At 46.6% G+C, this 22,450-nt stretch overlaps 1 protein-coding gene across 2 annotated transcripts in view; it reads right to left on the minus strand.

Moving 5' to 3' along the window:
• LOC120049878 (putative adenosylhomocysteinase 3) overlaps nt 1-22,450 on the minus strand; it is a 44,688-nt gene that overhangs the window by 20,869 nt on the left and 1,369 nt on the right. The window lies entirely within an intron of this gene.

Genomic DNA, 22,450 nt, shown 5'->3' on the forward strand with positions numbered 1-22,450 from the left:
GTGTGTAAACGTTCCACTTATCGTCAGAGCGCAAAAACAAAGCGCAAACCGTCGAATGAATGCGCGTACGCACAAAACACCGACCCAGTCACGCTGAAATAAGCCCACGAGAGTGTCTGACGCACGTCCAGAGTACCGGACGCGTCCGTCCACCTCTCTGTACAGGAAGCTACGGCGTGACTACCGAAAGACCGAGAGGGAGTGGGAGTGACTCATGGTTGCGCAATCTGAATTTCACACCTCCATCCAAATGGATCTGAGTCACGGAGGAGGCAAAGGTCTTGCGTACTCATGATAGGTCGGGTTTTTCAAGTATCCACCTGGTTCCCCTCATCGTGGCTTCCTTCCTCTTCACTCAGAGGGAGAGGCGTGGCTGGTGGTATTGGCATTTTACTAGGATCCCCATTAGCTGTTGCAGAAGCAGCAGCTACTCTTCCTGGGGTCCACGAGTGGTATTATATTAACACTGGCATTAGAACCATGCACGGTACTGACCAAACGTATATACAGTGGGGCAAAAAAGTATTTAGTCAGCCACCAATTGTGCAAGTTCTCCCACTTAAAAAGATGAGGGGCCTGTAATTTTCATCATAGGTACACTTCAACTATGACAGACAAAATGAGGGGGGAAAAAATCTAGAAAATCACATTGTAGGATTTTTAATGAATTTATTTGCAAATTATGGTGGAAATAAGTATTTGGTCAATAACAAAAGTTTCTCAATACTTTGTTATATACCATTTGTTGGCAATGACAGAGGTCAAACGTTTTCTGTAAGTCTTCACAAGGTTTTCACACACTGTTGCTGGTATTTTGGCCCATTCCTCCATGCAGATCTCTAGAGCAGTGATGTTTTGGGGCTGTTGCTTGGCAACACGGACTTTCAACTCCCGCCAAAGGTTTTCTATGGGGTTGAGATCTGGAGACTGGCTAGGCCACTCCAGGACCTTGAAATGCTTCTTACGAAGCCACTCCTTCGTTGCCCGGGCGGTGTGTTTGGGATCATTGTCATGCTGAAAGACCCAGCCACGCTTCATCTTCAATGCCCTTGCTGATGGAAGGAGGTTTTCACTCAAAATCTCACGATACATGGCCCCCATTCATTCTTTCCTTTACACGGATCAGTCGTCCTGGTCCCTTTGCAGAAAAACAGCCCCAAAGCATGATGTTTCCACCCCCATGCTTCACAGTAGGTATGGTGTTCTTTGGATGTAACTCATCCACTCAGCATTCTTTGTCCTCCAAACACGACGAGTTGAGTTTTTACTCAGTTTCTCCCAATCTTCTTCTGGATCATCCAAATGCTCTCTAGCAAACTTCAGACGGGCCTGGACATGTACTGGCTTAAGCAGGGGGACACGTCTGGCACTGCAGGATTTGAGTCCCTGGCGGCGTAGTGTGTTACTGATGGTAGGCTTTGTTACTTTGGTCCCAGCTCTCTGCAGGTCATTCACTAGGTCCCCCGTGTGGTTCTGGGATTTTTGCTCACCGTTCTTATGATCATTCTTGTGATCATTTTGACCCCACGGGGTGAGAGCTTGCGTGGAGCCCCAGATCGAGGGAGATTATCAGTGGTCTTGTATGTCTTCCATTTCCTAATAATTGCTCCCACAGTTGATTTCTTCAAACCAAGCTGCTTACCTATTGCAGATTCAGTCTTCCCAGCCTGGTGCAGGTCTACAATTTTGTTTCTGGTGTCCTTTGACAGCTCTTTGGTCTTGGCCATAGTGGAGTTTGGAGTGTGACTGTTTGAGGTTGTGGACAGGTGTCTTTTATACTGATAACTAGTTCAAACAGGTGCCATTAATACAGGTAACGAGTGGAGGACAGAGGAGCCTCTTAAAGAAGAAGTTACAGGTCTGTGAGAGCCAGAAATCTTGCTTGTTTGTAGGTGACCAAATACTTATTTTCCACCATAATTTGCAAATAAATTCATAAAAAATCCTACAATGTGATTTTCTGGATTTTTTCCCTTCATTTTGTCTGTCATAGTTGAAGTGTACCTATGATAAAAAGATGAGAGGCCTGTAATTTAAGTGGGAGAACTTGCACAATTGGTGGCTGACTAAATACTTTTTTGCCCCACTGTACACAGTCCTCAAACATGCATTTCTCTCCTTCTCCCTCACGCACCCACCATACAGCACTCGGACACAAGTCTGCGTCTGCCGACCAAATAAATACAGACCAAGCTGAAAACTTAAATAGTCACCAGCAATGAGATCCATAAACGCCTGTACACATATGCAGATTGAATTTAATCTACCGAAGCCCGTCAGTCCCAACCTAATCCATCCTCCACCTGTCTTACCTTTTTCCTACTGGGTTCACCTCCACCGTCGTCATCCTTCTTCGACAACATGACTCAGTGGACTGGTGTGAGGTGAGAAACTGTGTTTGGACTAGAGGGCGTGGGCCTGGAAAACTAGCAGTTATGTGCCTTGTCCATTTATACCCTCTCTTTACCCAGGCTGCTTTACCCCCGATCCAGCCCTGACTGGTCTGGACTGTCACCCATGTGCTGTGCCTCAGAAACAAAGCAGAATTGTTCCCCCCTTCTGTTTTTCCACTCCTCTCCCCCTCAACTTGTTTAATTGTTATTTGTTCCCAGGCTGGATTGGATTGGGGATTCTTCATCACGGCCAAAAACTGTGTGACCCACAATGGCTCTTGGCTGGAGACTATTGAGGTCCTTCATAGTAGACCGGTGGACCCAGGGTGAAAAATAGTAGGAAGGAGGGTTGCAGAGCTGTACTTTGAGGCTGTGTTACTTCAGAATCAGGGGGATCAGGACAGTGGGTTCTGCCAAGGAGAGACCCTGGGCTGCCACCACTGGGACAGACAATAGAGACGTTGTGTAAGTGATTAGGCCCATTTTGCTTGTGTGAGACCAAGGTCGCTGAACTAGGAAATATTGTAGCCTAGGAGAAATAGATGTACAGGATCTCTATGGTGGCAGTTCACAATAGCCAAAGCCCACTTGCCCAGCAGTGAGAGATCACATAACGGCAAAGGTTTGGCTTCATTTGTTGCAAAACATTTTAGTCTGTTTTAATCAAAGTTTCAAACCAAGGGTCACCGAGGGGCAACAACAGGAAACGGATTTCAAACTTGGCCATCCGACTTGGTCCTTATGCCAGATCGTCATGCTAGTGTGCGACGGAAACGGACACGTGCCTCCTGACCTTATGAGTGTCCTGAGCAAAGTTCTCTTCGACAGCCGACACACACACACCTGGGTCTAAGAGGTTTCATAGGGCAGGAGGAGAGGACCCTGGGTCAGTAAACAAAGCATTAATCCTGTGTGATCAGACATACCAGCTGACTGCTGACACATTCCAGGAGTACTAACTATGTTGGTTATAAATAGACAGAATGCCAAGAATTGGGAGCGCGGCAATTGATCATTTCCATTTCGTAATATGTGTTAGACTAGGTCAGCACCGGAATATAAGTGAGGCTGACACGCATGATCCGTGTTAGGACATTCAATGAACGCATGAGCAACCACAGGCTTATGAAATGAGTTCCATTCAGAACGCTGACATCCATCCACAACAACACAACTACATCTGTCGTTCTGCCCCTGAACAAGGCAGTTAACCCACTGTTCCTAGGCCATCATTGAAAATAAGACTTTGTTCTTTACTGACCTGCTTGGTTAAATAAAGATTACATTTATATTAAAAAAAAAAAAAAACATTGAGGAAACTTAAGAGTGAAAATGATTGAAGAGAATGTGAGCGGATTATATGCCACTCAAATAAACTTCCCCCTTGTTCCCTCAAATCACCATATGTTACTCTAAAAGACAATTTATGCTCAATCTGAAAATGTGCTCACAGCTGCATGTGTAGCATTAGCTAACGTGCTAGTGAGAGCTGATGGTTATGCAAGAGCGAGAGGGAGGGAGGACCACAGACTGCTAGCAGGGTACACTGCCTGCCCTACAGCAGCACTCTGGCCCTGCACTAGGATTACCTAACCCGGTTAAACCAGACTGAACGCTGCGCCCACCATTGTAGTGACACAACAGCGAAAGGCAGGGGAAACCGTTTGGAGGGCTAAGGATTATCAGCAGGGCATGATGAATGAACTACCGTTCTACATTTCCTGCGGAACAGTAAAACACATTGATCACAGAGCAGAGGGAAGAGATGCTTAAACAGATTAGAGAAATATTACTGACTGTAGCAGGGGAAGACCATTCATCTAGAAATATGTACAGGAGCAATTCATCTTGATCACTGACAGAGAGAGAGGGCAACCATGTGGATCTCTCCCCAATGCGGCTAAGGGAATACTCATAGCTAGGCCTAATTGTCAATTTTTGTAGATTAAATAGAAGCTACAGAAATGGATTAAAATCAGACTGGACCAATGATTCGTCTTAATCCCACATCCAGGATGAGACAGGGCAGGGGGTCGCAGAGAGATCAAAGCCTTCTGTGGTGCACCACCAATGCTGCATAGTAGTGAATACTAGCCTTCTCTCTTACTGCATCCTACTGCAGAGTCTGCATTAACGGTATTAACCTTGCAGCACTGCACAGCACATAATACAGACATTATGCATGTTCAGTGATTGCAAGGCTAATGAGATGTAAATAATAGATGCTAACCCAACACTGCGGAATAGAGCCCGCGGTCACCTCTCGCTGGAGCTGGGCATGTCTAGTTGACTGTAGCCTAGAGAAGAACCAGGTCAATGTTGGCCAGCCAGCCAGGCAGAATCACAGGCACCCCCATGGCCCAAAACGACCATCCCGTACCACATTTACAGTGTCTGGGGAGGACAGGTGCCCGGTGTCCCCTCAGCCCAGACAGAGAGGCACCTGCTTCGGCAAGGTTTGCATCACCAGGTGGCAGTGTATTCACTTGGCACGGCGGGCTTTTGGTAGTTGTGTAACGTGACTGACTGGCCAAGACCGCCAAAAGGTGAGGTCTCATTATGCAATAAGGCCCGGGGAAGTGTGGTATATGGCCAATATACCACGGCTAATGGCTGTTCTTGCGCACGACACAACGCAGAGTGCCTGGATACAGCCCTTAGCTGGGGAATATTGGCCATATACACGACAAACCCCCAAGGTGCCTTATTGCTATTATTAAAAACTGGTTACCGACGTAACTAGAACATTTAAATAACTAAAAATAATTTAAAATATCATACCCATGGTAAACGGTCTGATATGCTCTAGTCATATGCTCTAGTCATATACACTCAGTGGCCAGTTATTCAGATACACCCATCTAGTACTGGGTCGGACCCCCTGTAGCAATGAAGGGATGTACCTGGTCAGCAACAATGTTCAGATATCCTATGGCTATCAAACATTGCTCAAGGGACAGAACGTGTGCAAGGAAAACACTCCCAACACCACCACCACCAGCCTGTACCGTCGACACCAGGCAGGATGGGGCCGTGGACCCATGCTGCTTACGCCAAATCCTGACTCTGCCATCACCATGACGCAACAGGAACATGGGATTCGTCGGACCAGGCAATGTTTTTCCACTCCTCAGTGTTGGGGATCGCCGTCCCACTGGAGCCGCTTCTTGTTTTTAGCTGACAGGAATGGAACCCGGTGTGGTCGTCTGCTGCAATAGCCCATCCATGACAAGGACCGACGAGGAGTGCGTTCTGTGATGCCGTTCTGCGCCATTATTTTCCCGTTTGTGGCCCGCCTGCTGGCTTGCACGATTCTAACCATTCTCCTTCGACTTCTCTCGCCAACGAGATGTTTTTGCCCACGGGACGTTTTTGTTTTGTTTGGCGCGCCATTCTCGGTAAACCCTAGACACTGGCGTGCGTGAAAAGCCCAGGAGGCCGGCGGTTTCCGAGATACTGTGGTCTAGGGCACTGCATCGCAGTGCTAGCTGCGCCACCAGAGTCTCTGGGTTCGCGCCCAGGCTGGGCTGGGTTCGCGCCCAGGCTCTGTCGCAGCCGGCCGCAACCGGGAGGTCCGTGGGGCGACGCACAATTGGCATAGCGTCGTCCGGGTTAGGGAGGGTTTGGCCGGTAGGGATATCCTTGTCTCAGTATGTAAAATGTAATAAAATGTATGCACTCTACTGTAAGTCGCTCTGGATAAGAGCGTCTGCTAAATGACTAAAATGTAAATGTAAATGTAATACTGGAACCGGCGCGCATGGCACCGGCGATCATACCTCGCTCAAAGTCACTTAAGCCACTCGTTCAATCAAACAGTAACTGAATGCCTCGATGCCTGTCTGGCTGCTTTATATAGCAAGCTACGGCCACGTGACTGTCTGTAGGAGGCATCCACTTTCGTGAATGGTGTGGTGTACCTAATATAATGGCCACGGTGTATATTAGTCATATTACTATAGTAGTATCCTGAGCTGAAAGTGGGAGAGCCTGAGGCCGGCATGTGTGTTGCTCCAGGCCCAGTCTCACTAGGGTCGGCTGCAGGGTAAGCTGTTCCAGGGCGAAGCCACAGAGCGATACCCACTGAGCAACCAGACGCCATGGGGTCTGAAGCCCTGGAAAGAGTTCCAGGATAACAGCGAGAAGAGGGGCTTCGAACAGCACAGAGCATTAAGTTAGTCCTGAGAAAAATAAACAGGCACAGATGTGATCAGATCTGATACTGTGGAATCCACACCAGGCAGAGTCCATAGTTCAACAGAGAGAATGAAAACAGACAGGGAGTGAGGTGCCAGAGACACATGGGACCAGTACAGGACTGGGTGGACGATACTGGATGGGTTGGAGGACTATGAGAAAGGGAACATGTGAGAGAACGAGGGCAAGGAAAGAAAGGAAACTACTTAGTCGTACAACAATGCATTCAACTGAAATGTGTCTTCCACGTTTAACCCAACCCCTCTGAATCAGAGGTGCGGGGGGCTGCCATAAATCGACATCAGGAAGAACGAAGACAAGACAGGAAGAGGAATTAACCGTTTGAGAGAGGGGGGAGTGAAAAAGTTAAAATAAAATAAAAAGAAATAGGGAGAGAAACACAGAGTGAGTCCAAGATAAAAGTACTACAACACGGTACTACGAAACCAGCCTGCTGAAATACTCTGTATACGCAGTTGGAGTACGTGTGTGAGAGGGGTTAGAACTCTGGGCTTCCATCCCTGCAGCTGACAGGCAGGCCCTGCTGTACAGTACTATTTGTGCTGTTCTGCCAACACTAGCTACAGACTGTGCTCTACTCTGGCTGGAGGGCTCATAGCTGGATGGGGAGAAGAGGAGTCTCAGGCGATCCTGATTCCTGACATGACAGCACATCAGCTGGATTAGACCAGGAAAGAGACACACAAGCCCCTTGAAGCAATAAAAGGGAGGCCAGGACATGTTATGGGGAAAATATTTACACAATGTTAAGAAATGCCTTTGCATTGACGGATTCATTTATTTGTTTTTCCCACTATTAGGAAAAAACGACTCCTCTTTCATGAGGAAAACCCCTTCATGAAGGAAAATGTTCAAATCTAGCAATCCGGTCAGCACGACTAAAGCACTACTCTCACAGAGACAGGGATATCCACTTTCCTACAAAATCAAACAAATTGATAAAAAGCTTTTTCCACCGGGACAGGAATAAATTGTTGTTTCTGGGAGAAGGATTCTCTTCAGAAGCAGAAAGTTTTTTTTGTTGTTGTTTTTTTTTTAGATCAGAGGACAGCCAGTCAACCCCAGCCCGTGTCCTTCTGGATCAGAAAGTAGGCTGGATCTCTGAAGGCTCGTAGATCGATGCTTTTGTTTATAATGCCCTCCAGCGTAAACTTCAGCGGTACCTTTCTACATTGTTAACTTAGACGTACGAGATAACAGACTCAGTCTCAGGGATGGCTATCCCATCCATCTCCACTGAGTTAGGTAAATCGGTTTAGTCTTTTTTTTGCACCTTACTTGAGGGAAAATCCACAAGGCACTCTAAAATTGGATGAATTGATGCCTCTAGGGCAATTCAACAAGGCCGATTGAGGACCTTTTTACTGAAGAATGTGTTTTCTATGGTTTTGTTTTGCTTTTCATGTATTGATGTAAAATAATATAAAATAACAGCACGGCTCCCTGTCAAAATAAATGTAAAAAAATAAAATATACAACACATTCTGTTTCTGATTCCCACCAACACCTAGGTATTATCGAAAGACAATTTTATAGCTACAATTTAGGTTAGCCTACTTCATCTTTACTACACATTGCGCCATCCTTTTTTCCTTAATGAAAACATTTTTCCTCAACATAGGAAAGAGATGCAAGATACTGTTTGGCCAAATCCCTAGACTATCCCACCTGCATGTGCTCTCTCTCTCTCAAACAATGCACCCAGAAGCATTGATATCAATAATGCACCAATCATTTTGGGCAGATGACAATGATAAGCCTGCATGTGGAGCCCACACTGGCATGACATGCAATATAATTGAGTCAGTGTAACGTGATGCCCTGAAGGAAGTTTGAACACTGAGGAGCAGGCCGTAGTAACAGGAGCCTGGGAACCAGCCTACCCCAGACAGGGCAGGGTGGAGCCCACATTGGCAGACATGAGATGGGGGACTGCACGCAAAGGGCTGGGTGCTCACTGCTTAGACACTGATCTGCAGAGGGGGGGTGGGGGGGGCACACAGAGTGCGTTGGGGGGCCTGGAGTTTGACGATAGACAAGCTTCATTCAATTCGCTTCTCAAAATACTTTTGTGAAGAGGCGCCTGCAATGTAATGATTGACTGCGTGAGAAGTCTGTCCACTGAAACTGACCAAATCCCAAGATGTCATTTAGCTAGTGGCATGCACGGCTATTACTGAGTGCGTGAGGCATTTCAAATACATAATCTCCCAGCATCCTCTGCCAATTTCCCCCTCCATGTCACGTTGCCAAACTTAACAAACATGGGAAGACAAAACCCAGGGATTTTGAAATCAGTTACCGCCCTCGGTGAAGAAGTTTGACCTTTCAAACAATGAGGCAATGAAAAGCACCAGGACAGAGCGCGGGACCGAACTGAACTTTGATGTGGTGGGGGTTTTTCCGCTTCAGAGACACAAAGGTGAAGTCATTTGACGAGCTGAAGGGAAGGGAAAACTCACTCCCTAACAGAGTGTTAAGTAAACAGAGGATAGTCCAATGGGCTGCCGCGGACGGTGACACGTCTTAAGAGAGATGACATGGATTGCGCTGTCTCTATGGCATGGCACAGCCAGAACAGTCAGGACTTGGGCCATGCCAACAGGAGCAGCCAGGACAAGCCATTCCTCAGAGTCCTTATCCTCTCAGAGAGCTCACAGATCAGTTTGTTACAGCAGAGGAACATTGTGAAACCCAGGGGGGGAAAAGTACAGCGGAGGAGTGAGAGAGACGGAGAGAAGGCTTATTGTCTTCGGTTCCAGGGGAGGGAGGATATCCCTGTGTGTGTGTGTAAACTGATCCTTGCGTGTGAAGTGTGCATACTCCATTGTGACCCTTGAGCTGTACAGAGACACATCTAGAGCAGGCCCTGTGTGTGTGCGCACTCGGCAGTAATGACAGGGGTTGGAGTCTGGACTGCTACCATGTGGATGGTGGGGGGGGGGGGGGGGGGGGGGGAGTGGTAGCTTCAACAAATAAACCAGAACCCAGTCTTAACTGGGCTATAAGAGGAACACAAGTATGTGATTAAGCTCTGCTTTGGTTTTAAAGAGATCCCAAATCTGTCTCTAGGACACATTATAACATTAGGCCAGATCTTTAGCGCGTGTAGAATCTGACTGCGAAAGATAACGACGGGTGAGATAATTAGGCATACTGAGGAGACATTGTCAACACCATAAGTCTCTCTGGGCACAGTTGAGGAGAGTCTTGGCAGGGTGGGCTGAGGACAGCCTGGAATGAGTGTCCCATTTGCTGACGAGAAGAGTCTTCAAACGCTTCAGCCCATCTGCCTCTCACTGCCCATTTTAGAAGATACTGGTCAAAACTAACCAGAATGCTACATCCCCCCCCAGGAATTGACACATTAACTACAAGTTAGAGTTTCTTTCAAGATGAACATCTCACCAACTTACTGCCGCAGACGCCCTCACTTACTGCCGCAGTCTTATTGGCGGCGGGTCCTATAGAGAACCTTTGAACACTAGAACCACAACAAACCTGATCAAACTAGGCTGTCTGGACTCGTTTTCGGAAACTTCCTCTTGCTTCCTCGAAGTTGTGCCCGGCTGCTGAATCGCAGGTACAACGTCCGCATCCAACAAAACTGATAATCCACTGGCCTGACACCCCGGCTTGAGGACGTGGGATCGTGAACATTATTTTTCTGAATGATGCCCATTATTCAAAAGGGTTTTAATGGAGATGGGAAGGACACTGGGACAATCATAGCTCCAGGCTTCAACAGAAGGGTCATACAGTACATCTCTATCGGTACTTGAGTTGAAATGATGCCCTTCATGACGATAAACTCCGCTCTATGTAATTATAGAGGCTGCAACTGTGTGCATGCTCCACTTTTCCACAGATTCTAACAAATCTGCAAAAGTTTAAAGTTACCCTGGTTAGTCTCAATTAGAATATTGTTTCAAGAGACCCGTGGTTCATGAAACCTACCATCGTCGGCCACCCAATACTTCATTGACTTGAGTCAGTCAGAGCAAAAGAGACACGCAAACCGATGCGAGGTTGTCAGTAGTCAGCCAGAGGAAGGATGGAAGTCTGTTGCGGAGCGACTACAGGCTGTTAATAATCCTCTCGGACCTCACTCAGGCTCTCCTCACAGGGGAGTTGGCTACCCACAGGGAAACAAGTTCTTGGAACAGACCGTCCAGGAGTCAGATGCTTTGCTGTTTGCCAAGATTTTAAAAATACATTAAAAAAATTAAAATCAGGTCACCGTCACATGGTGGTGGCAGCTTTCGACAGCACAGAGATTGATGGCCCATTTTAGGAATTCAGGTTCTAAATGCTAAACAAAAACAAATGGACTGGCGAAAGATCAGGGATATAAAAACGTAGAAAAGATAAGTGGTCAGAAAATCCGGATTGTTCAGAAAGAAAAAAAGAATAAAATAATCTCATGTGTCGACTGCAGCGGTGAAGGGTCTGACACTTCTGAATGTTAATGTCTCCCAAATATTACAGACACTGCTTTGTGTCAACATCTCATGTTTCCATCCGCCACGCCATATCACCGGCAAGAGACAGGGCAGGCAACCAAACCAATCACTGGCGGGCAACATTTGTGACAGTGCGGTTAATGTCTGTCAGCAAACAGGAGAAACAGGGTACCAGACTACTCCACAGAGACCTGGTATTGAATAGCCTAAGCGATCCTGAAAAGACAGCTTTCTAAAAACTAGGCTAAACTTAACAGGACAAGAACAAAGCACAGGCCATGTCAACAACTTAGTCTCCGACCGGAGTACTTTTTAGGAGTGCAATTGGAGGGAGAAACATAGCTCCCCTTTGGGACCAGCTGGCCAGGGTGACAGGGCAGAGAACACCCACACACTCACTGGCTGCTGCACCTGTTCTCAGTGAGGGAGGGGAACACAGTGCTGACCCCTTTACAGGAGGGAGTTCTTAGAATGTGACATTGTTCTAAGAATATGGATCTCCAACAGGTAATAAGAGCCTATGCGTAGAAATAGAATATGTAGAACTTCTATGAGCCAGCGGGGTAAGCAGCAACCATTCACATAGGACGTGTTCCTCCACTCAGCGATCTATGTTGACGCTCTCATTTGAACATTTAATTGTTATTTTAAAATCACAATAATAACTATGTTGAGGCTCAAGGATACTGCTTACCCAAAGCGATTTGTGTTGTATGTTTCCACTTACGTCATTCCCTGGTGCTTACCAAAAACCAGCAGCACTCCTTCGTGCTACAGGACCTTCAGAGCAATTGAAGAGGCTGTTCTTTGAGCTCGCCCACTAACACGGCCTCAGGTACACTCATTCATACAATCCTTTCCCGCATTCGCTCGCTTCCGCCAGCCACGACTCACCTAACACAACAGACGAGCGAAAGAGCGAGAGGCTAGGCCACACAGCACTCGATCCATTTTATTTCAGCCTCCCCGGCCCTGCTGTCACGGAATAACACTCCATTAGAGGAGGACTGGATCAAAACAGACCCAGATAATGCAGGACAAAGTGCCCTCTGATTATACTGAGACGAGATACAAATGACAACAAAAAAAGGTACATGGTGTGCTATATAGAGACTAAATGTGGGGCTGAGTGAACAGATTTGAACAGGAACATCAGTATTGTAGGCCCAGCTCTGAAAATAGTTGTTTTGCGTGGAAAATCCTCACAAGAAAACAAGATATGCTTGCAGCGACAAAATGAAAACGGTGAAGCTTTTGTACTTTATTTTACCTTTAAAATATGGTTCTCACTTCAAATAAAAAAAACACATCGCTTACTGCTATTTACATTTGCAGGCCTAACACTATTAAGACTTTGGTTTGGGGGGGGGGGGTTGGAGATTCAGGGAAGACCCAACCGACTGTCTACTAGACTAAGTACTGGGGGCTAATTTTGGTGTTTGGGGCAGCTGATGGGGGGGGGGGGGGGTTCTGCACTTATCAGCGTGTCAGACACCCACACAGTTAATCATTCTATTTATTCTGTGAGCAAGACAGACAGACAGACACTGACTGGGACAGTGAGGAAAATAAAGTTAACGTTGAAATCTGGACAGACAGCCAGAGGCTCACCCTGGTCAGATACCATTTAGGGACAACCAGCACGGCTAGACAGGACCCAGGGTTCGGAATCTGCGTGGGCTGGATTGCCCTGAGTATTCCTGGACACTAACCCCCCCCCTTACCCTGAGAGAGCCTCCATCTCTTTCTTCCCACACACTCCTCACAGATCCAATAGAAGAAACCCACACAATGACCATACAACACCTCTAAGGGCACAAACCCAAATGGAAAAGACTACACATTCACAAGACTGTAACAGAGACAATTGTTATTTTAACAGTATCTTTGGGGCCCTAAACAGTGGTAGACCTCCACACCATTGAACGTAGGGGTTTGTCCACAGCTAGGCAGATTGAGTAGCCCTGATGGACAAGCCGACAGCCCCAGCACTGTAACACCAGTACATTGAAGTTCACTCTGATTTATGAAGTTCAGCGCTGCTTGAATCCGCCATGCCTCCTTATCAATGTCGACCTGGTTTGTGTTTGCGGCTTGGGCCGTGTGTGAGCAGAGCAGCGCGGTGGAAAATGGGTGCCTGCAGTTTTGACCTTGAGGCCATTTTCAAAGCAGGAAGAGCAGGGCGATGAGTTAAAAAGGTTGTCATGTCCTTTCATGTCATTTCAGTACGTAGGTCCCGGGGAAATCACTGGCTACATTCCCTCCATTCACCAAACTCGGAGCATTAATCCACTGGGTGAATGGTGAAAACGAGAGCTCCAACAGGATCATCCCCGTCAATGACAGATAAGAAGAGGGTAGTCTATGCACATGGAATCATGCACAAACACAGTGATGATGCAGAGAGAACCCTCCAAAGAGGACCGCTCCATCCAATCGCTGCTCAGTAGTGTCTCGTGAGCTCTTCCAATGGCTACTGAGGAGGGTGGCTACGTGAGCCTGAGTTCGAGTCAGAGAGGAGAGTGCAGCGCCGCTTGGCTGCCCTCGGGGGTGTGATGTAAGCGGTGCCCGGCTGATTTATACACACAGACAAGTGTTCCCATAAATAAGGACAATTAAAAAACACACACAGAGAGCCTGGTGCATTCAGAAATACACCCTTTACCACACAAAGCACAGTATAGCTGCTTCAGCCCCAGCAGTTCACCCATTTCAACATGTAGCCATGAGAACGGGCTCGGTGACACTGAAAATAAGCATGCAAGTCACTGTAAAACCAAATAGGGAATGCCAAGGCTTAGCAGGGATTAAGCATGGCTTCCTGCTACCTACCTGCACATTCAGGAGCAGATATATGTTTGTGTCAGGCGGGATCACTGCAAAAAGGGGGCTTTCCCAGAGCCACATAATGCCAAGGATCTAAAAGCGGCAGCTGAAAAGTCTGACAATTGATGTAAGATAAATACAAAACATCATGAGAACAATGTTCCAACTCAACTGATGGAGGGTCCGTGTCACTTAGCTCAAGGTCACGGTCCCAATCCCTCAGGGTGGTTTTGAGAACCCAATCTGCCTAACCAAACGTCCGTGGACAGCGACACCACCGACCCATCCCAATGACTATTGATCATGGGATCTAATGGTTTTCAATAATTTCCCTGATCAGAGAAACACGATCAATATACTAGATTGCCCCATTCCCCAAAGCCCAGCCACACACTCATTGATGTTGCCTCTCCCTCCATTAGCCGAGTGTCTATAAATGCAGCCGGATTAATACCACAACAGTTATGCCATTTATGCTTTTTTGTGAATAAAGCTTAAGGATTTAGGCGTTTTTTATATATATATATAAAATATATTAAAAAAAAACAGATACTCAAGGTCTAGGGGTCAGTGACAGACAGCTAGGCCTGCATCTAGCCTAAGCGTGATAGAAAACAACACTTATACAGACGGGAAGCAATTTAGAGATTATTTCTCCCACAACAAAGCAAGGGAGGGGGAGCTGGGGATTGTGGAATTATATGTCTGTAAGAAGTGTTCCCGAAAATAGTATTGTCTCAATGGAAATGTACAATTACATAAAACACACTGAGGGCAGTTAAGTCATTTTTAGGGTCATGCTATTCTGAGTCTGCACTGTTTAATTGCGACCGTGGAAGGGATCCAACCATCTGTGAGCTCTGAACGAATGACAAAATGTCTGTTCGCGCATTTGTCCGCCTGACCGTAATGTAGCTTTCCCTCGCAAAAGTCAGTGGTCGTGTAATTTGGGCCGAAAAACCAGGCGGTGTCAGAGGAAACAGGTGGTGGAAGTGGAAGCAGGCGGTGGCAGTGGAAGGCCCTAAAAACTGCCAAAGACTCCAGTCACTGACTGTTCTCTCTGCTACCGCAGTATAAAAGTGGTACCAGTGTACCAAGTCTGGAACCAACAGGACCCTGAACAGCTTCTACCCACAAGGCATAACATTGCTAAATCGTTAACCAAATAGCTACCTGGACTATCTGCACTGACCCTCTTTGCACTAACTCTTGACTAATTACATACGCTGCTGCTACGGTTAATTATCTATCCTGTTGCCTAGTTACTTTACCCCTAACTAGGATATATTTACATATCTACCTCAATTACCTCATACCCCTGCACATCGACTCGGTACTGGTACCCAGTGTATATAGCCAAGTAATCATAACTGATCGTGTATTTATTCCTTGTGTTATTATTTGTTTCTACATTTTTCTCTGCAGTGTTGGGAATGGCCCGTAAGTAAGCATGTCAATGTTAGTCTACACCGGTTGTTTACGAAGGGGAAAGGGGGTTACCTAGTCAGTTGCAAAACTGAATACATTCAACCGAATTGTGTGTACCGCATTTAACCCAACCCCTCTGAATCAAAGAGATGCGGGGGGCTGCCTTAAAAAAAATGTTTTTTAAATAATCGATGACCATGTCCTGGGGAGCATTTGTTGTCGGGGGGGTTAACTGCCTTGCTCAAGGGCAGAATGGCAGATTTTTTCCACCTTGCCGGCTCGGGGACTCAAACCAGCGACCTTTTGGTTCCTGGCCCAACGCTCTTAACTGCTAGGCTACCTGCCACAACAGCTGTGAAGTATCAAGGCCCATGTATTACAACCCAACAGATGCCAATAGTCAAAGCCAGAGTAACAGAGGCTGCAGGTTGAAACCAACGCAACTACAACAGAGCTGATTGTACAGTCAGACTAATCCAGCTCATAGGAGTCCTCTATCCCTTCGCCACGGGAATTGTCTCTCCCAGTACTGGATTAGCCTAGCGCTGCTCGTGGCTCGTGCCTTTTTAGCTCTGGCGGGGAGGAAACCAGGCAGACAGAACAGTGCTTTTTCCTTTGTGGGGGGGGCCTTTTGTGATGCCGCACTTTTTGAACACAATGCTGGCTCTTTGTACAGGGGCCTGGTGTCAGAGTCTGAATGGAATTCCTTCCCTGTGGCCTGTGTGAGGAGGCCTTTGTCAGAGATGTACTGTCTGGGGACTTTCCAAATGAACACTCTGACTCCATCTAGCCCCCCCCCCCCTTCACTGGTTCTTCATCTTTCTATTATTCCTCTACTTAATATTCGTATTAAACTTCTCCATCATTCAACATGATCTTCTTCAGCTAACGGTTAGCTAACATATAACTGTCCGAATTAGATGTCGACCGATTAAATCGGAATGGCCGATTAATTAGGGCCGATTTCAAGTTTTCATAATCGGTAATCGGCATTTTTGGACATAGATTATGACCGATTACATTGCACTCCACGAGGAGACTGTGTGGCAGGCTGACTACCTGTTACGCGAGGGCAGGAAGAAGCCAAGGTAAGTTGCTAGCTAGCATTAAACTAATCTTATAAAAAACAATCAATCTTAACATAATCACTAGTTAACTACACATGGTTGATGATATTACTAGTTTATCTAGCTTGTCCTGCATTGCATATAATTGATGCAGTGCCTGTTAATTTATCATTGAATCACAGCCTACTTCGCCAAACGGGTGATTTTAACAAGCGCATTCGCGAAAAAAGCATTGTCGTTGCACCAATGTGTACCTAACCATAAACATCAATGCCTTTCTTAAAGTCAATACACAAGTATATATTTTTAAACCTGCATATTTAGTTAATATTGCCTGCTAACATTAATTTATTTTAACTAGGGAAATTGTGTCACTTCTCTTGCGTTCTGTGCAAGCAGAGTCAGGGTATATGCAGCAGTTTGGGCCGCCTGGCTCGTTGCGAACTGTGTGAAGACCATTTCTTCCTAACAAAGACCGTAATTAATTTGCCAGAATTGTACATAATTATGACACAACATTGAAGGTTGTGCAATGTAACAGCAATATTTAGACTTAGGGATGCCACCTGTTAGATAAAATAGGGAACGGTTTTGTATTTCACTGAAAGAATAAACGTTTTGTTTTCGAAATGATAGTTCCCGGATTTGACCATATTAATGACCTAAGGCTCGTATTTCTGTGCGCTATTATATTAGAATTAAGTCTATGATTTGATAGAGCCGTCTGACTGAGCGGTGGTAGGCAGCAGCAGGCTCGTAAGCATTCATTCAAACAGCACTATCCTGCATTTGCCAGCAGCTCTTGTGCTTCAAGCATTGCGCTGTTTATGACTTAGCCTATCAACTCCCGAGATTAGGCTGGCAATACTAAAGTACCTATTAGAACATCCAATAGTTAAAGGTATATGAAATACAAATGGTAGAGAGAGAAATAGTCCTATAATTCCTATAATAACTACAACTTAAAACTTATTTCCTGGGAATATTGAAAACTCGTGTTAAAAGGAACCACCAGCTTTCATATGTTCTCATGTTCTGAGCAAGGAACTTAAACGTTAGCTTTTTTACATGGCACATATTGCACTTTTACTTTCTTCTCCAACACTTTGTTTTTGCATTATTTAAACCAAATTGAACATGTTTCATTATTTATTTGAGACTAAATTGATTTTATTGATGTATTAACTTAAATCGGTATCGGCTTTTTTTGGTCCTCCAATTATCGGCATTGAAAAATCATAATCGGTCGACCTCTAGTACGAATATTATACTGGGTACAATTACTGAGCCTGTGGAAACCAGTTCTGACGACATCAGAAGCTCCATTGGTTATATTTCTAGCTGGGTCGTTCTGAATGCTTCACCTCACAGAACACACCCTCCAGAGCCATAGTACAAAGTGACGACAGGAAGGGAGAGGGTCTGAAGGTGGAACCCCAGATGCTGACAAAGCACACATGCACCTGACAGCTTTGCGAGAAAGTTTGTCTGGCTGCAGCACAGAGATATCCCAAGCCAGATCCAGCTGTAATGCACTCTAAAATAAAGAATAATTTGGAGTAGCGAGCCTACATTTTTCACTTAAAGCATATGTGTGGTAGAAATATCACAAAACACATGAGTCCATTCAGGGTCTGGAGTCTAGCAGAGAGATTATCTAGCCGTGGTGCGAACAGCCCATTTCCCTGGGAATAATCACAACACCACAGATGAAGGCGACGGAAGGTGCAGCGGGACTCCAGTATTGTGCTGTAATTACATTGTAAGAAAAGGGAGAGTGAATTAACACTTCTACAGAACACAATGACTATCAACCCACAAAGGAAGTGCGGTAAGTCAGCAGAAACGTCTTTGTTTGGTTTGTTTCACGCTATTGTTTGCCTACAGCAGAACACGGAGGTAACGAGAGAGTGGGGTGACCTCAGGTGAACACGGCGTGTGCATGAACGACTGTGTGAGAATTTTTCCCAAGGCCATTAAAAACCACAGCGATAATCAGTCGAAGACTTGAGTGCACTGACTGGGCACCATGCCAAAACACACACTCACATCCCATTCCCTACAGAGTGTCCAAGGCAGGCTGAGAAGCACGATAGTCAACATGAGCACTAGACATTCATATTGGTATGATATCTAAATATATCTGCATTGGTGAGAAAATGCGAGTTGTCCTATTGCGTGTGGCGGGCAAAAGATAGTGTGTTGGTCGTAAACTCGTGCTTGCCAGTTCTTAACACAACACAAAGGGCAGAATAGACTAGGCCTCGAGTGGTCTTTCCTAGTGGTTTGGCCGATGTACATCAGGCTCCTGTAGACTAGGCAGTAAGGCCCAGGCACGGAGGGATCTTTCCAGCTCAGTTTGCTGCTGTGAGCACTACACACCAACAAACCTACTCCCCATCACCGACCATTCCTCTTCTTCCTCCAACCATCCTCCGTGTTAATGAACACCGCATCACGTGCACGGCTCTCCTTGAAGCCCCACTGGAGCGTGTCTTTCTCAACTGGGCTCGAGGTTGTTGACACAGGCCTTGATCTCTGGTTTCTGGGGGTGGCCTCGGCCAGAGACCTTTGCGAATGTTCAAACTCATTCACAATCTTTAGCCAACAGTTAATGGATAATGTGGGACCAAGCACAAAGGATTTTCCCCCACTAAATCAGGACAAGGTGTTGTCATGGCAATTTTGGCTAGCTAAGGTAATGCGCAGAAAACGTAAAAATCCGGTCTAACGGTAGTCTCACGCCGAACTGCGCATGTGCAGGCCATCAAAATCAAAAGGCACTCCGATATAAAACAACGTCAACAAGACAAAAGGAGCTGATCCTGGACTACAGGAAAAGGAGGGCCGAGCATTGACGGGGCTGTGGTGGAGCAGGTCGAAAGCTTCCAAGTTTCTCGGTGTCTACATCACTACGGAATTATCATGGTCCACACACACCAAAACAGTCATGAAGAGGGCACGTCAACACCTCTTCCCCCTCAGGAGGCTGAAAAGATTTGGCATGAGCCCTCAGATACCGCTGCACCACAGAGCATCTTGACTGGCTGCATCACCGCTTGGTATGGCAACTGCTTGGCATCCGACTGCAAGGCGCTACAGAAGGTAGCGCGTACGGCCCAGTACATCACTTGGGCCGAGCTCCCTGCCATCCGAAACCTCTATACCAGGCGGTGTCAGAGGAAGGCCCAAAAAAAGACTCCAGCCACCCAAGTCATTGACTGTTCCCTCTAGTACCGCACGGCAAGCGGTACCGATGCAAGTCTGGAACCAACAGGATCCTGGACAGCTTTTACACCCAAGCCATAAGACTGATAAATAGTTAAACAATAGCTACTAGAGATCCTTTTTGCACTAGCCTTTCATGCAAGTGTAATAAAGCATCTGCCAAGATATCTGCATTTTTATGACACAGGAGTGTTTGACCTTGAAAGGGCAGCAGCCGACAGGGCAATGTGATAATCCTCATTCTAGCTGTTCCGCCTGAATCACTAGCTACATCATTGGAGCAGAATGGGCTCTTCTGAGGGAGCAGGCACTCAGGCTGTTAATCTGATGGAGACGCTTGTGTCAGAGAGCCTGACTCAGATGAGGGATCCCCGGGGCGGCTGCCAATGACCAGCACTATCGGGGTCGAGTCACGGCACGGCAGCCATGCCCAAAACTCGTCTTCTTGACAGCAGAGGAGATATGAGCACGAAGAGCAGGGATAACACACTTCCCTGTGTATTGATTTGAATAGCTAGGTGGAGACAGCATTATTTTTCCTTCTCCTACGCTTTGGAACAGCAAGAAGTAGTAGGCTATAGGTTGTCATCCACAGAGCTACAGAGAGAATCCTCTCCACTCCAACTCTCCTAGAGTAAGGTTCATGCCCCTTTGCAGGGGTGGATGTTCCCGCTTCAGAGCGTCAAAAGGGCTTGACCGACCAACTGCCTGGAAAAGACCTAGACAGATAGTCATGTTTTAGTCCCAAATACATTTAGGACTATAAACCAGGATGTTTTGGAAGGAGTTTCTTCACAATCTTTTTTATATATACAGAGCTGTCTGCAAGCAATTTAGCCTACAGGTCATGCCCAGCCCACAGTAAACTAGTGACCCCTGCTAGGACCACCAGCTTAATGAAAATACCTTATGCTGGGGGACCTTTTCCTTGGGTCAGAGAGTAGAGCGGAGAATGACCAGGGAGGTTGCCCATCTAACCCGTGGCAGTCATCAGCACCTACCCATGGCAGTCGTCAGCATCTGTAACTTGACAAAGCTTGTGCTTGGCGCGAGGATGGGTACATTCATTAGCAGCCGTCTCAGCCACACATGGCGCCGAAACTTGAAACCTACCGCTGCTAATCCGTTCTTCCTGGCAGGGGCAGCGTATATTTCCCCGCTCCGTCCAGAAACATCATGATAGGATGGCAGAGTCTGTCGGGGGTTAAGCGGATCACTCAGCCGGTCCGAAGGCTAACATCTGCCCACCTAGAGTAGGCAGATTAATCCCCCATGCTTAATCCCCCATGTGGTTAGGCATAGGCATGGATTAAAACCAGCCATCCATGCCACATACCATCAAATCTACTGCTGCTCTCCATCTCACTGCCCTTTCTGCACTGGGTGATTCAACAGATGCAGCCTATATACACAATATGCACAGCACACACGTGCATGCAGCCTATAAATAGGCCTAAGACTTTGCATGCACGTTCCTGTTTCAATGCATGGCTGCTTTGATGATTGTGAAGTGAGATGATACAACATTTCATAGGCCGGTATAAAATGTGTTTTCCCCTTCAGAAAGTGCTAGTGATGTTCAAAACGCTGTCTAAGTAGCTCACATGTATAAAACAGAATACTGAATCTGTACCATGGCGGACGGCACTAAATCTTCTCATGAAGGTATTGCTGGTGGTCCCTTTAAGGACAAGTCACCATAACGAGCCAGATGCCATGCAGCAGCCTACTCTCCTTGCTGCTCATAGGGTCCCTGGTCCTGCTACTCTTATCGGACACAGAGGGCTGATGGACCATCTGTCGTAAGCCAGTCCTCTTTCACTTCCTCTCTCTGTGTGACCACTATTTTCCAGTCCTGTGTTCAGTGTTAATAGTCACTGGCTTGGTGGCAGAATAGTGTGAGTTGCGCTGTGGTCTAAGGCACTAGAGATCCTGGTTCGAGTACAGGCTCTGTAGCAGCCGGCCGCGACCGGGAGACCCAATGGGGCGGCGCACAATCGGCCCAGCGTCGTCCGGGTTAGGGGAGGGATCGGCCAGCAGGGATGTTCTTGTCCCATCGCGCACTAGCAACTCCTGTGGCGGGCCGGGCGCAGAGCACGCTGACACGGTCGCCAGGTGTACGGCGTTTCCTCCGACACATTGGTGCGGCTGGCTTCCGGGTTAAGCGGGCATTGTCTCAAGAAGCAGTGCGACTGGGTTGTGTTTCGGAGGACGCGCGGCTCTCGACCTTCGTACGGGAGATACAGCGATGGGACAATTGGATACCATGAAATTGGGGGAGAAAAGGGGGGTAAAACAAATGCTTAAAAAAAATTATAGTGTGAGGGTCTTTTGTCAGATCTGTTGCCTATTTGGGGACAAGGAATTAAATCACTGCTACAAACCAATACGTTTTAGGGAGGGTAAGCACAAACTTGGAGACGTAAAAAGTTGCCATTTTCTGTCATGTTGTGCATCCAATTATGACCCTACTTCATTTCCTGAATATGACAGCACAATTTAATTGCCGTCTGCAAATGAACTGCCTTCCACAACATTGATTTTGAACACCTTTGATTAATAGCTTTATGACAGCGATCACAGGCCATAAATCCTAAACGACTATTTATCATGAGACTTCTTAGGCCTAGTCGACACCAGTTTTTTTCAAGGAATTACTTAGAAGTTTTACTTTCCTTGAACCCATTATTCTCTTCTGTTCAGAACTTTCCATGACACTGGCAGGATAAGAGTAATTGACCAGTGAGCTTTGAGACTTGCCAACCCCCTCCTGGGGAAGAGGTGTTGAGACAGGGAACACACATAGACCTACATCTTCTGGTGATAT

This window comes from Salvelinus namaycush, chromosome 6 (genome assembly GCF_016432855.1).
Source record: "Salvelinus namaycush isolate Seneca chromosome 6, SaNama_1.0, whole genome shotgun sequence".
NCBI classification, from domain to species: domain Eukaryota; kingdom Metazoa; phylum Chordata; class Actinopteri; order Salmoniformes; family Salmonidae; genus Salvelinus; species Salvelinus namaycush.